The 14,017-nt window shown below is 32.0% G+C and overlaps 1 long non-coding RNA gene across 1 annotated transcript; it reads left to right on the top strand.

Moving 5' to 3' along the window:
- Positions 1–10,345: 10,345 nt before the first annotated feature.
- LOC129885115 (uncharacterized) lies at positions 10,346–11,683 on the top strand. The gene is made up of 2 exons (XR_008766059.1): positions 10,346–10,434; positions 11,047–11,683. It is a non-coding gene; the product is annotated as an uncharacterized LOC129885115 (long non-coding RNA).
- The last annotated feature ends 2,334 nt before the right edge of the window (positions 11,684–14,017 follow it).

Genomic DNA, 14,017 nt, shown 5'->3' with positions numbered 1-14,017 from the left:
GTGAAGCGCCGACGAAAGTAGTGGGATCACACTTTCACGTGTAAGCCTAAGGGTTGAAGGAATTGTTTCATAAGTGCAGGTAATCAATTTGAATGAAATGGTTACAGGTGTTGTCAATTTGAATGAAATGGTTGCAGGTGTTGTCTTTGTTTTCTTTGTATTATATTACTTCTCTTTAAGAGAATGAGATGGTTGCAGTTGTTTTTTATAGACTAAAATTTGAGTGGACAATTAGTCAATGATAGGGTAATGAAGCATAATGATGAATATATGGCTGTATATGTTAGCTATTGCATGCTTTTTTGTATTTCGATGGTGATAAACTTAAATTCTTTGTTAACTTGGTTCTGCGTTGGAGCTTTTCTTATGGTATTACATTATTATTAAAGTTTGATAATATTAGCAAATCTAATTAAATATTAGGTATGTTTTGTTAAATGAATTTCATCGGATTTTATGATATTTGAAGTGTAACACCTCTTAAAAACGTTGTATATGATGTTTCAATTCTCGATGAAAATGATATTGGTTCTGTATTTTGGGCATAACGTTTAATAGGATGGTCCAAATTAGGTGATTCAAATTTTTAAATAACCCTAACATCATTACCTACAACTTTTGTAAGACCATAATTTAATTTTCGGAGGTTAAGTAAGTCAAATAAATTAATTATTGCAAGACATGGTGCTGTGACTAAATAGAATGTTTGTAGAAGAAAAATCATATCTCACTGTAGGATTCTCCAAATTGGTTGATTCTTGAACGACATAAAAGTAGACTTCTAGAAGCAAGCTGGGAAGGGGCTAAGACTTAGGATTCGAAGACCAAGTCAGAGACAATAATTCATATTAAGACACCAAATCTCAATGAGGAAGTTATCTTTTTCAAACGCAACTCCAAAAAAGGATATTCCGTTAAAAGAAGGTTCATCTCACCAACCATAGAAAGATCTATATCCATTTAACATCACCCATGTCATCAATAGTCCTCCATTTGACATCACCCGTGACATCACAATCTTCCATTAAATTTCCAGATTTGTTTAATAATTATTTTAATTATTGTTAGGTCTCTCCTTCACACCTATAAATACCCACCTTATTTCATTATTTTGTTCATCAAGCTTTCTCAAGCAACTCTCCTCTCTATACACTCCTTTACTCATTCTCAAAATATAGTTTTAGTTCTTAGTAGTGTAGAAATACTATTTCGGTGATTCATATACTTCGGGTAGAACACAAAACGCTCCGGCAAGGAGAAAATGCTAGGATTCAAGAGTGTTTATTAAGTCATTCGATTCTGAGTAACGCTTCGGATTTCAGGTATGTGAGACTTCAATGAGAGTATTCCTTCCATTCTCATACCTAAAGTATTTTGATTATATGATAAATTATATTTATTTTCTTTAAGTTTTACTCTAACGTATATGAGTATTGATTTATGGATCCTTTCATACATGAATCCCAAATAAATTGTCAAAGTCTTATATTTAATTCAAATATGAAACTTTATGGGTTTTCATATCATTATTCCAAATGCATAGATTATTAAGTAGTTGAAGTTTACTTACCTATCTTATATTAGCGTATGTAAGGCTTCAATGAGAGTATTCCTTCCACTCTCATGTCTAAAGTATTTTGATTATATGATAAATTATGTTTATTTTATTTAAGCTTTACTCTAAGTTATGTGGGTGTTTATCCATGGATTCTCCACCATGTAGTCCAAAACTCTTTCAACTAAATCTCTTGATTTCAAGTAATATTTTCTTATGGGTAATTCTTATTTCTACTTAATAGAATGAATCATGGTTAAACTAATAATTATTGGTCTATTTTGATGCAAAATAATTTCATATGTATGATTTGATGGTTTTCAAGTATTTTTCTCTATTTCGCTCTTTAAAGGTTCTTGAAATTTATGATGGATTGTTTAAAGCATGATTTTTAATTAATGGATTTCAAAATGTTTATGCATATTCACTTACATACATGTTTGCAAGTTGAAGTGATTTGAACCCACCTAGTTTTGCTATGTTTTCAATGAAGTTTGACTTGAAAGCTTTGACTCCAAATGAATGTTTATGAAAGCAATGTCTATGATTAAAAGGGAGTCTTATGAAATGAAAGAATGATGAAATGATATGAATGATGGATTCTTTATGCAATAAGGACAATTCTTGCATATTTGAATTACCAAAGGTTTTAATGAGCCATTCTACCGAATATGATGTTTTGAATTCTCAAGCTATATACTGTGACTATTTTGAAGTATTAAACTATTCTGTGGGATTGACTTAGCATCGAATGGGTCATTAAGGTGGAATTCGGTAAGACAATCCTAGTAACAACCCTTTGTCTCATTAACTATGTGTCAACATAGGAACCCTTGTAGGCTTAGGCTAATGGATCCACAAATAGCCCTTAAAGCTAAAGTTAAAGAAATGAATGAAGTTGACGGAGTTCTACCCGGCAAGTAGTCTCCCCGGCCAACGTAGGGGGCTATGTTGGATTTCATGTAATAGCTCGCATGATTTTAAATATCGGTTATGGTCATCTTCCGACAAAATAAATATTTTAAAGGATATCTATATGATTAATTATGCATGCATTGCATTATATTTCATATTACATAAATGTTTTAATGTTTCCTGAATGTTCATGCATGCTTACATACTTAGTATATTCAAAGTACTAACATATACTCTTTTTCCTACATGATATCACCATGTAGGGACCAGTGCTCCTCCACGTGGCTAGTTGAGATTTCGTTTGAAGACTACTTTTGGTGAGTTCCCATGTTCCGGGAACAATACTCTTTTATCTTTCTAGCTTATGATATGTTGAGATCTTTAGACACTTACTATGATATTTCTTTCTATTATGATTAAGGGTGAGATATGGACTTGTCTTAGCCCCGTTAAATCTAAAAGTTAGAGGTATTGTTGGATATATGTAAGTTGAAGATTTACTATTATAATTTCTGCTTGTTTATTTATTTTCATTACCTATGAAAAGCTAAAAGAATGCTAAGAGGCTTGTTTGAGGTACTTTCGGGTTCCTCATTCATCATGTCACATCTAGGCCCTAGGCTTGGGTCGTGATATAAAGGAATTGAGACCTAACCCTAGACTTGATAATTGAGACTTGATTATAGGTTTGGGCAAGTTTTTGGGTCTAGACTAGACATATAGTGATGTGGGTGTTGTTAGTTTCGAAATCTTATTGTGATCATTTATTTGATTAGATTGTGGTGTTTCAGATACTGTACGAAAGGGGAAGACTCAAGTCCCGAGTGATTTCTTGATTATTTGAGGCAAGTAAACTTCTAAAACTCTATAAATCATTAGAATACTCGAAGTTCATTTCTTGTATACATTGGGGAGTAATGGGAATGAGGTGATTGGTTATTTGTTCACATGAATTGACTTTAATAAATGAATGAAATTAATAAAAAGGCAATGTTTTTCTTTGATTGTAATTGAAAAATGTGAAATGCATTGATCTTGCTATTGATGACCATTTTTATGATATGCTTTGCTAGCTGCATTATGATTGTGAATTGCTTAGATTTGTCATTACCACATTATTGTGTGAACAAGTTGAATTGCATTTTATTCTTGAACACTGTGATGAGATGGACATGTGTGATGTTGAGGTCATTTCCAGTGAGAGTATGATGCCGAGGTCATTTTTGGTGAGAATATGGTGTCGAGGTCATTTTTGGCGAGAGTGTGGTTCCGAGGTCATTTTCGGCGAGAGTGTGATGTCGAGGTCATTTTCGGCGAGAGTGTGATGCCTAGGTTATTTTCTATGAGAGTGTGATGCCGAGGTCATTTTCGGCGAGATTATGATGCCGAGGTTATTTCTGGTGAGAGTGTGATGTTGAGGTCATTTCCGGCGAGAGTGTGATGCCAAGGTCATTTCAGGTGAGAGTGTGATGCTGAGGTCATTTTCGGCAACAGTGTGATGCTGAGGTCATTATCGGTGAATGTGACTAATGCTCAATTATTAATTGTGCATGAGCATCCTTGCATATATATTCGTGGTGTATTGACTCGTGTTTGATTCATGCGATACTTGTGATCTTTGTCTTGTCATGACTTAGTAGTGACGGTGGAACATATTTGAATTGTATATTGTGAAATCTAGGTTGGCTGATTTTTTTTGTGCAAGTTGTAGTTATGGAGGTTCGGTTGGAAAGAAAGGAGTTCCTTATTTTTTAGATTTCCTTAGTTTTGTTAGTTGACTTGCTAAGTACCGTGTTTGTTGGTACTCACTCCTTGCTTCTACACTTGTGTAGGTTCTAAGCCCAGACACTGAGTTCAAGATATCCAAAGGCTTCGAGGTGACTTAGAGAGGTAGCTGATTGACGTCCGGCGATATCCCTTGTCCCTTTTTACTTTATACTTTGTTTTATTTGAGATACAAAGACATTTGAGACTTGTATTATCTTTCATTTCACATTAATTAATGGCTTGTATACGTGACTATCAGATTTTTGGAAGTTATTTGAGATTATTTAAGACTTCCGCTTTTGGTTATTTTATATACGTAGTATTTCCGTGAGTATCTTCTATAATCATTGGATTTAGGCTAACTTGTTCTAATGGGATCAGACAAGTGCCATCACACTCAATTTTGGATTGTGACAACAAAACAAGTATATGATACACTACAACCTAGTCATAAAGGAATCGGTCAGGATAAAAAAAATCAAAAATGACTTGCTAAACATGCAATATGAACTATTGAAGATGTAAAAGGAAAAATACTTCAAGAAATACTGTAACACCCCCTAAAATGTTGTATGTCGGTATTTCAATTCTCGACGAAAATGATAATGCCTCTGTATTTTGGGCATAACTTTTCATAGAATAATCCAAATTAGGTGATTCAAATTTCGGAGTAACCACAACATCATTACCTATAACTTTAATGAGAACATATCTTAAGATTCAGAGTTTAAGTATATTAAATAAATTAATCTTTGCAAGACATAGTGCTGTGACAGAATGGAGTATTTGTAGAATAAAATTCATATCTCGATGTAGCATGCTCCAAATTGGATGATTATTGAACTAACTGAAACTAAACTTCTATATCTACAATTCTTATAAAGACACCAAATCTTAATAAGGAATTTATCTTGTTCAAACACAGCTTTGAATACGAATATTCCATTAAAAGAGATCTCATCTCACCTACCATATAAAGATCTAGAACCATTTGACATCATCCATGACATCAAAATTCTCCATTGAATTTTCAAGATCATCCTTTGTAATTAATTTTATTTATTGTTAAGTCCCTCCTCCACACCTATAAATACCCACCTTATTTCCTTATTTTATTCATCAAGCTTTCTTAAGCAACTCTTCTCTCTATATACTTCTTTACTCATTCTCAAATATAGTTTTAGTAGTATAAAAATACTACTCCGGTGATTCTTATACTCCGGGTAGTACACAAAACGCTCCGGCAAGAAGAAAAGGCTAGGGGTCCAAGAGTGCTCTAATTCAGAGTAAAGCTTCGAATTTAAGGTATGTAAGGCTTTCATAGCATCGGATTGAGTTTGTCCATGCGCCCAATATTTAAATTCATTATAATTGAGTTATAGTTGAGTTTTATCCAAATCTTGAATTCTAAATGAAATAATTCTTCTTCTATTGAGTTTGATATATTTATGCATTAATATTATTATTATTCTTATCTCTCATATTATTAGAATTATTGTTCATGGCTACTTTCCCATGAATCCAAATTGATTTGATGTTCATGAATATTTTTACACATGTTTTGAGTAAAGATGTTGGCTTTTTATTATTTTCATTGATAAAAAGAAAGTTATATGAATTAATACTATATATGTATTTTATTGGGTTTTGAAAGAGCAAAAGAGTTGAATTTGAATGAATTTGAGAAAAATGATATTTTGAGCAAGATGTTTTGATGAGATGTAAATGATGTTTTTGGAAGTATAATGATTGATGAACATGAAATGAGATGAGTTTGATGATTTAAATTAAAGTCCAATGAGACTAGATGATGAGATTAATATGAGCACATATTTTGGGAGTAGTATTGAGCACCGAGTTGGGTAAGAGTTTAATTGACTCAAACTCCTGAACTACGTAGCCAGCATAGGATAGAGGTTATGCCTCTTAAGTCCCAAAAAGAGGACTTTGATGAGTGAATCCAAGATAGTGATGTCCTTTACCCTGGCAAGGTATTGAATGGATGTGGCAACGACATCCCTTCGTTGTATCATCGCTAGCTCATAAGTGATGGTTGTCGGTTAGAGAAACTCTCAACTGAGTAAGCATTTCTTATTATTATTTTGAATTTACATTACATATTAATGTTGAGATGATGTTGAGTTCTGAGCTGAGTTTTCCTAAGAGGAATTTCTTGATGTATGTCCTTACCTTCCTTCCATTTTACATACTCGTATATTCCACGTATTGACGTCATTCGACCTACATCATTTTATGATGCAGATACAGGTGTTAGAGATCCTCAACAGGCGCATCGTTGAAGATCATTATTTTTCAGCTATTTGGTAAGTCCTTATATTTGGAGGAACTCTCTATCCTTTTATTATTTTTGAGTATTATGTTTCTTTTAAGGTAGTCATAGACATGTCATTGACACCATCTAAGAGTATTAGAAGCTTCATAGACAAAGGTTGATGATGTAATCGGAGTAGTTCTCCTTAGAAACTACTTCTTCTAAGAATTATCTATTTTTCCTTTGATGTTGATGATGACAAGCTCACATTAGTATTCTTAAGTCTTCCGCTGATGAACAAATGAGTAATGAGATCAAGTGGTTCTCTCGGAAGCCAGAAATAATTTTTGAGTGCCGGTCACGCCTAGGATACCCTCTCGGGCAGTGGCGGCCTAGGATTTTTAATAAGGGGGTTCAAAATCTGAAAAAGTAAACACACGAACTAGCCGAAGGGGATTCGACATCTACTATTTATACATAAAAAAATATTTTAACCATGTATAAATAGTATAATTTTTCGCCGAAGGGGGTTCGGATGAACCCCCTAATTACATGCTAGATCCGCCCCTGCTCTCGGGACGGGACAAATACTCAATAGATTCATGCATGATGTCACTAATTAATTAAATTATGTTGGAGAAGTCATCCTTCAAAGCAACATGATTGGAAAACTTTTGAATATCTTACTTGAATTATGGAAAAGAAAGCTCAATGCGATAATGAAAGTAGTGGCGGACTTGGAATTTTATATAACGTGATTCAATTTACAATGATTATAACTAATAGTATAAATAGTATTCAGCATCACAAGCCGAGTTTTGTGGCTTTTATTTATTTATTTTTACGATCACAAAATGAAATCATTTTAAAGTCAAAACTTTGTAATTTTAACAAAGTTAGAAACATTTTGCTTAAGAAAAGAAGAAACAACAAATTATTTACTTCTAATTTTTAACAATTGAATTATTTAAATTTGGAAAAAAAATATTTCAATAAAAATAATGAAATTAGCCAATTTAAATATTCATTAACTCTATAAAATTTAACAAAATCTAGCTTTTTTCTTGAAGAGTTGTTATTTGGAAATAAAAGATAATAAATAAAAGGTACACAACTAAACTAAATTAATGCATATAATTAAGGAAACGGTGTTATGTACTAATTTTAGAAATTTCAATATAAAACATCAAATGAAAGTAATAAATTGTTAAGCAAAAAAACAAATATAATAATCGGAGCACAAAAAACATTGATAACAGCTGAAATCAATGAACAAGAAACTACAAGAATAGTTTTAATACTATCTTAATAAGCAAGGTCCAAATATGACCATCAAATCTATCTCACATATTTAACTATCAACTAATTTTTATTCTAGTTAATCTGCGATCTTCAAATTCTTCCATCTAAATTCATATACTCGATGAGCTCTTAAACAGATGTAGGTCCGCCCCTGATAGAAGGTAGGAAGTTGGAAACTATGGCCACGAATGATCTCATGGGAAACATAAAAATCAATGAGATGATGACGAAGCTTCAAAATCAATGAGGTTATTTTCTTAATAGAGATAGTACCTTAATTAATTGATTTAAAATGTTCACTCTACCTTTACCTCGTCAATCTTTATTTTTTACTTCTTTTAACTTATGATACCCTTTTAAAAAATTCTATGAAAAAATCACTTATAGAAAAATAAATATTATTTTCAAGATGAAAAAATAGAGAAATGTTAATTGAGTACATAAGTTAATAATGTTTTACAATGAAAATAAATTAACAGAATAGGATAATTAAATTTTATTAATAATAATCAAAACTCTATGTCTATGTAAGCAAGTGAAAAACAAATAGTCATAACTTTATAAGCATATTTCAGTATAGGTAATATACAAATTAATTCATAAAAATAGTGGTATGTAATATAATATATTTTACAATAAATTCTTAAAATATTATTTATTGATATAGTAAAGAAATTTTAATTTTAATTTTAAAAATTATTTAATTACAATTAAAATTAATTTATCTATAAATACAATAAAAATAATAGAGAAGTGAATTCCCACAAAGTGGGATCTGGGAGGGTAAGGTGTACAAAGATCTTACCACTACCTCGTGGAGGTAGAGGGACTGTGTCCGAAAGAACCTCGGTTCAAGTGTATCAAATTCAAGTAAAAGAAAAAGAAAACAATAGAGAAAGTATAGCGGCTAAAAAGAAAAGCAATGTAAAGTCTACAAGAAAAAATTATAACAACAACAACAAAATAATGTGATAATCGAAAAATAATAACAACACAATTATAGTGGCACGACTAGTCCTATGACATATCCAAAACCGTCACAAGGTAAGACAACACTCTAACCCTACTAGCCTTCTACCCTAATACGCGACCTCCACTCCTTCCTATCTAAAGTTATGTCATCGGTAATATGATGCTGCATCATGTCCTGTCTAATCACCTTTCCCCAATACTTTTTCGGCCTACCTCCCCTTCGCATACCCCCTAAATACAACCTCTCGCACCTCTTTACTAGGGTGTCGGTGCACCTCCTCTATACATGTCCGAATCCATCTCAATCTCGCTTCCATCATCTTGTCTGTCATAGAGGTCACTCCCACCTTCTCCCAAATAACCTCATTACTAATCTTGTCACTCCTAGTATACCCACATATCCATCTCAATATCTCATCTTTGCAGCATGCATTTTCTAGACCTGTAAATTCTTGACTGTCCAAAACTCCACCACATACTACAAGGACGATCTAACCACCACTCTGTAGCATACCTACATACATAAATATTCATAAATACTTAATGCATGTAATATTAAAATAACAATTATAAAATAATAGCATTAGATTTTGTAATAAATTTATAAAAAGATTATCCTGCTTAAATTGCTAACGAACTTAAATGAAAATATATGATAAAATATAAAATTATTTAAACTGCAGGTTAAATACCAAGGTGAAAAGATAAAATATTATAAATAATTTTAAAAACATTACAAAAATGGTGATTGAAAATATTAAGGGTAGAATAGATATTGCACAAGATAAATGGGAAAGAATGTCTATTGTTGAAAGTTGAGGGGGGTTGATTTTAAAACAAAGTTTTGTGTGTGTGTGTGGTGGGGGTGCGGGGGGTGGGGGGGTTAAAATGGTTTTCACCTATTACATCCATACTTGTTTAATAACTATATTTTAACAAAACAATATGTATATATCTTGAATCCCTAATATTGTATAAAATTTAATAATATTTCTTATAAATATACCTATAACATAAATTTAGTTTTTGATAATTATTTTTTAATTTTTTTTAGCTATTTAATTATAGGCATAATATATTAGTGTACCCTTTTAATTTAACTTCGGTTGACCTCTATGCCTAACAACATTTGATGTGAACAAGTAGACACTTGCATAAAGTAGAATAAGTAAGCACATGTGTCGTGCATGGAAATTCATGTGAGACGTACTTGTGCATATCCAAAGTTGAATGACATAAATATTAGTTGATATCAAAGTTAAAAAAATATATATTTATATATTGTGTATTAATTATATTTGTGTGACCAAATATTACATTTATAATTACACCATTTTGACAAATAAACATATCTTTATAATAACCATACATTATGTAATTAGTAATTACACAAGTAACTTTCCAAACTATATAAGTACTATTACAATTTTTTTCACCCCATTCTTGTCTGGTTGTATCACAATTAATTCTAGTACGTTGTCTCTTTCACACACACGCACAACTTGCAATATAAGTATAGACCAGTTTTGCCTCTCTCTTCTCACTTTTTAGTTTCCTTTCTCATATAAAAAAGAAAACAAAGGCGCCCTAAGCTGCAATCTCTCTTTAGAAATATTTTGTCTTCAATAAGTTGTCAATTCTGTCAATCAAGGTAATTTTATCATTCTTTTTTAGATTGAAGTTCATGTTTTATGTATTGTATTACTATTTATAACTTTGAAGTTTTTTGGATTTTTGGGACTTCTAGTCACAATACTTCAAAAATAATTCAAGTAAAATGCATGTCCACTAACTTTCGAATTCTAGAAATCACAATTTCCAAAGTTTAATTTTTCAAGTTTTAAGTTTGAACTTCAAAATTCTATGATCAAAGTTTAATGTGTTCACAATAGTTCTTATGAGTTCGAAATTTAATAGTCCGCTGCTGAAATTCTCACATATTTATCAATATCTAGAAAGAAAAGTACCGAATATAGATGCGCTTGTAGGTCTGTGTGTATGTTTATATCTTTGTTTACTTTTTACTTATTATATTTGCTTCTTGACAGTCAAACTGTATAAACTTTGACCATCATTTTCTGATGTGTGTTTTCATCATATTACTATGAGAAGGATAGTAATTCAATTTAGCTTTGAAAATTAGTCAAATTGATTTTCGTAAAGCAAAATGTGACAAGTAAAAATTAACTATAGGAATAGTTACTAACTTGTTTACTAAATTGTATATTATGAGTAATTGTGTTTTGTTTACTAATAAATGTAGGGAGATATAGCCAAACTGTTGAAACACACATGCTATGAAATACAAGAAGATCAAGCATCCAAATCTTGACTTGAAACTAAACAAATCACCAACTAGGGTTACATCACAAAGAGCAGAAGCTTTCATGGAAAGAATATCATCACCTGCAAGCTCTTGTGTGTCTCGGGAACCGAGCCCCGACGACGACGAGAAGTACTCAGAGAAGACTAACATGTCCATCATGCTTGTGGGTTGCCCTAGATGCTTAATGTATATCATCATATTAGAAGAGAATCCAAAATGTCCCAAATGCAAGAGCACTGTCTTGCTTGATTTTTTCAAGGAGGAAAGGATCAAGAATTCAAAGACTTGAAATTAAGAAAATGTCATGATCTTCTTTTGTGTGGTGAGCTATGTTGTTCAGATTCTTTAAAATAATTGTTGTGTGCATATCGGATCTTTCATAAACAATACATTTTAGAGAATTCGAATACGTATGTGACAACAGTTTTTGAAGAGTCCGACAAGTGTGTGATTGGGGTGAGGTGTTGGGATGCTATTGTTTGCTAATTACATAGTGTTGGGTTTTTTAAGTTGACAGCTGTTGAGGTCTCTAATGGATTGAGAGTGACTATTTATGAAGTTTGTTTTATTATAATTAGCTGGTCATGTTTTGCTAATTTATAATGGTTTGATCCTACTAATTATTCTCATTATCATTTGACCAAATATTAGACAAGTAACACAAGCTTTAGGTGTGTTGTTGGTTTGGAGGAAACCATTTTTCAGCCATTTTCCCCTACCTCTCTAGTATTTGTCTAGATTTCATATACATATTATTTTCTATTTACTTACCAATCATTTCGTATTTTTCACGAAAAATATTTTCCAAGAAATCAAACACACCAATGCTTATGAGTATATATTTCTTGGAAGAAGCTTGACATGTCGCAATTGGTTAAACCTTGAAAGACAAATCGAGTGGTCTCAGTAAAATTCTTCAAGCAATTCGCTAAAGAACGTGTGATAAACGTTCAAATAAAATGTTTATCCAGTCAATCTTCTATAACACATCATTTGTCCAGATATTTTTTAGTTGTTAATTATGAAATGCTCATTTAGAGAGCATATAGCATAACATACAAAATCGATTCCAAAAACAAAAACAAACAAAAAAGAACTTGAGCATTATAATGAAATATTGCTATAAGGATAACTGTTATAAACGGGGGGGGGGACCTTAGTGAGTGCCAAGGGGTTCACTCGAACCCCCTCAGCAAAAAATTACACAATATATATATATATATATATATATATATATATATATATATATATATATATATATATATATATATATATATATATTAGGTAGGTTTTCTATATTTTTGTACATATACTAATTTTGGACAATCTAAATCAAAGAGGAGAGATAGCCTAGTAATACTAGACTCCCAAACTTGGGCCACGAATACTATTTCCAATTTGTAGGTTTAATTTTTGTTGGGTGCACATGTTACCTAATTTCTTAAAATTTAATTCTTTGCTAGTGTACAATTACTACTTTTAAAAAAAAAGCACTAAGAATAACTTAAAACGTTTTCCCTTTGATGTTTGTATAATTTGCACTCTAGAGCCCGCTTGGATGGGCTTTAAGTTGGCCAAAACCAACTTAAAGCCCCTGTTTAACTTTTGAACGTGTTTGCCTAATGTTAACTTTAAGCCATAAAGTTCTTAAAGTCGGTCAAAAATGAAAAGTTAGGATTCCTAACCTTTTTTTTAAGTGTTTAAAGTCATTTTCTTTGACCATGGAAATTACTTTTATATCCCTTATATTTTAACTAAATTCTCAAACTACCCTTTTTATTCTTTTAACCTTAAAATTTACATCATTTTCCTCATTTAAGCACTTTTATCCAAACACTCAACTGCTTATTTATAAAAATAACTTTCAGCACTTCAAAGTTCTAAAAGCACTTCATACATAAAAGTTATTTTTTTAAGCCCATCCAAACGGGCTCCTAGTTCACACATTTTTATTTTTCAAACCCCCTGAGTGAAAATTATGAATCCTCCAATGGTTATAAAAATGTCTTATTGTTTAGGACATCGATCAAGTGTTCTCACAAGAGATCAAATTCTTCAAGTATTTTTCTATAGACTGGTTCGATTAAACGTTCAAACTAAATGTTGAGAAGAGAGGAAAAAGCATTGTAGCGTGATTGATCTAGCAACACTGGTGTGAGAAGTTAATTAGAAAGAGGGTAGATTAGTCATTCACCAAGAATCAGTTTAAGCCTCTAACTAACAAGTTGTTAAAGTTGTTAGAGTAACTGATTTTGGTTAGTTAGCCTAACAAAGTGTATATATATATACACTAAGTGTAATTAGTTGTTGTTGAGCTGAAAAATAAAAAATATCTTCATTTTGTTACTTTACTCTTTCTCTCCTCTTCTTCTCTCTTCTGTTCGCTTATTCTCTCTTCTCTGCTCTTCTCTGCATTTGCTCTCTTCTTCTTGTTCTTTCTTCTTTGTTTTGCAGCTCACACTTATCTGCATGGTATCAAAGCGGATCGTCACAGTTGTCGCTGTGAGAAGCTGATCCTCATTTTTAAGTCAAAGAATCGAAATGAGATTCATAGATTCATCTAGGTTTTAAGACGGATCTATAGATCGAAGCTTTGTCGGAGTTAAAATTCCGTGATTTTGTTGTTGTTTGAAGGAATGACAGGTGACACAGCAGCAGCAAGTTCACCTCAAAATCTCAACCAAAACCATCAACAAGCCAGTGTGCCCTTCTCCTCGAGTAGCAATCTCACTCAAGGACAAGGTATTGACTATAATCATCCCTTATTTCTTAGTCCCACAGATGTAAGTGGAGTTAGCTCATCTCGTTTCATCTAACTGGTGTTGAGAACTACACCTTGTGGAGTCGTTCAGTCAAGTTAGCTTTGTTAGGGAGGAACAAGTTAGGGCTGGTTAATGGAACATGCAGA

The sequence above is a fragment of the Solanum dulcamara genome, chromosome 4 (genome assembly GCF_947179165.1).
Source record: "Solanum dulcamara chromosome 4, daSolDulc1.2, whole genome shotgun sequence".
In the NCBI taxonomy this organism is placed as follows: Eukaryota; Viridiplantae; Streptophyta; class Magnoliopsida; order Solanales; family Solanaceae; genus Solanum; species Solanum dulcamara.
Note: the sequence above shows the minus strand (reverse complement) of the source record. Positions and strands in the feature narration are given on the sequence as shown.